At 44.4% G+C, this 2,770-nt stretch overlaps 1 pseudogene; it reads left to right on the top strand.

Moving 5' to 3' along the window:
* The first annotated feature begins 1,574 nt into the window (after positions 1 to 1,574).
* On the top strand, positions 1,575 to 2,561 carry LOC114682087 (annotated as a pseudogene).
* The last annotated feature ends 209 nt before the right edge of the window (positions 2,562 to 2,770 follow it).

Below are 2,770 nucleotides of genomic sequence, written 5' to 3'. Positions count from 1 at the left end.
ATCCTAGTTACTGTTCTATTGGTGTAAAGAGACACCATTGCCAAGGCAACATATAAAAGAAAGCATTAAATTAAAGGCTTGCTTACACTTTCAGAGGGTGAGTCCATAACCACCATGGCAGGCAGTGTGGAGGCAGGCAAGCAGGCATGGTGCTGGAGCAGTAGCTGAGAGTTTACATCTGGTCCACAGGCAGGAGGCAGAGGAGGGGAGGGAAGGGGAGAGGAGAGGAGAGAGAGGGCCTGGTGTGGGCTTTTGAAATCTCAAAGCCCACCCTTAGTGGCACACTTTCTTCTGCAAGGCCACACTCCTTAATCCTTCCAAAACAGTTTCACTGACTGAAGCCCAGCATTCACATACATGAGCCTAAGGGGCCATTCTCATTCAAAGTACCACCTTTCCTAAAATAAATCTGGGGCTGGTGTATCAGAGTCTGAAGTATCACTGCTCAGTTAGGGAGAGATGGAACCTTAGACTCCTATGGAGCACACCATTTTCCTTTAACTAATTCCACAAAATGGGATAGGATAGCTGTGAGTCTGTTATAACTGTAGTTCCATTTACCCCCTGACTTCACATGCTGGAGGAGAAGGACGTGGAATGTGCTCCTGCTGACATTTGCCCACTTTGCTCTTCTCCTGGAGGAGACTCTGGAATGAGATTAGAAACAAGGAAGACGCAGTTACAGAGCAGAGCTCAGTGACTGAATTGTCCATCAGAGTCTCCGGAAAGGACGCCACCCAATGTGCTACTGTTGTGTAGGTTATCATTCATCTTCTGTTTCAGGCAGGGATGGAGCTGAACAGCCACTGTGAGCTACCTTAACTCTCCCAGAGCATAAGCATAAAGAACTGCATGAGAAACCAGCAGCTGAAACACTGACAGAAACCGTTCTGCGCTGGAACACTGTCATGCTTTGTTCTTGCACACCTAGTGTCTCCCTGACACAGGAATGTGACTGTCCATATGTTCCAGAGGAGGTGACTGGAGCTCAGCCTCCAGTGTTCAAGGTCACACTTGAAAGAAATTGGATCACGGGTGGAATGTGAAATGTTTGGATTCATAGTTCACAATTCCCAACATATGATATATTAAGAAATTGGTTTCACAATAAATAGAGTAAAGGCAGCCCTGAACAGGATAAGTGCATGCCTGATCCATGGGACCTCTTTCACTGCAAAGGGCTAATTTCTTCTTGTACCACAATCATCCTCATTCAAACTCACCCTAAATAGTAAAACTCTGTCTATAATGTACCTGTCAATCAAGATGTTGTGGATGAAAACCCAGTAAGAAGCTGCTCCTGCTCCAGTAAAACCCAAACATGTGAAATATGAAAAGGCATCATTTCTGATGGTTGCAGTTTTTAATGTTGAAGGAGCTCGCACACTGACACAGCCACCCTGGGACACAGGATCCAGCCTTGGCTCTGAGGACTAGGACAAGGGCTAGCAGGAGGATGGTCTGTGGAGTGTGAGGTGGAACTGAGTCTTCAGGGGAACAAGTGTGTGTGGGCATCTGTGTGTGTCCCTGAGGCAGCAGAGCTGTCTGCAGTGGTTCATGGGGTTGTGTCTATGATGAGTCATTGACTTACTTTCCTCCTCAGCCACTGTTTGTTCCCACATAAGATGAATAAGAACCACGAACTCCACACTAATTCCCACTTAAGGAACACCTATTTCTTTGAAATTGGCATTGGGATCTCAGCCAACAGCATCCTTCTTCTCTTTCACATCCTCAAGTTCACTTCTGGGCACAGGCCCAAATCCACTGACCTGCCCATTGGTCTCTTGGCCCTAATCCATCTACTGATGCTACTGATTTCGGCATTCATAGCCACAGACATTTTTATTTCTCGGAGGGGATGGGATGACATCACATGTAAATTCCTTATCTACTTGTACAGAATTTTTAGAGGTCTCTCCCTTTGTACCACCAGCCTGTTGAGTGTCCTCCAGGCTATCATCCTCAGTCCCAGAAGCTCCTGTTTAGCAAAATTCAAGCACATATCTCCTCCCTATCACATGTTATGTGCCCTTCTTTCCCTGAGTATCTTCTATATGTTCATTAGCAGTCACCTCTTAGTATCGATGATTGCCACACCCAATTTGACCTTGAATAATGTTATGTATGTTACTCAATCCTGCTCTATTCTACCCATGAGTTACCTCATGCAAAGCACATTTTCCACACTGCTGGCCCTCAGGGAAGCCTTTCTCATTAGTCTTATGGTCCTCTCCACTTGCTACATGATGACCCTCCTGTGCAGGCACAAGAAGAAGTCCCAGCATCTTCATAGCACCAGCCTTTCTCCAAAAGCATCTCCAGAGGAAAGGGCCACCCAGATCATCCTGCTGCTCTTGAGCTTCTTTGTGGTGATTTACTGTTTTGACTGCATTATCTCTTGCTCAAGAACTATGTTTCAGAATGATCCAACATCTTACAATATCCATTTCTTTGTGGTCCATATCTATGCCATGGTGAGTCCTTTTGTATTTATGAGCACTGAAAAACATATAGGTAACTTGTTGAGGTCTATGTGTGAGAAGGTGATAAATGTTTGAATATTTATTGATGGGCAAGTTCCTTTAAGAAGAGCCAATGTACTGGCATTAGAACTGTCAAACATGGCATAGTGTCTATGTGCTTTGGTGTACATGAAAATATGAAGTTGTATTTTTTCCCTTAAAATTATTTAACCCATGTGGTGACAAACATGTGATAGAAAATTTAATCATATGCCCTTTGAGATATGATTAGGTATATATATATG

Source organism: Peromyscus leucopus, chromosome 3 (assembly GCF_004664715.2).
Source record: "Peromyscus leucopus breed LL Stock chromosome 3, UCI_PerLeu_2.1, whole genome shotgun sequence".
Taxonomy (NCBI): Eukaryota; Metazoa; Chordata; class Mammalia; order Rodentia; family Cricetidae; genus Peromyscus; species Peromyscus leucopus.
The sequence above is the reverse complement of the archived record's forward strand: the minus strand, read 5'-3'. Positions and strand labels throughout refer to the sequence as shown.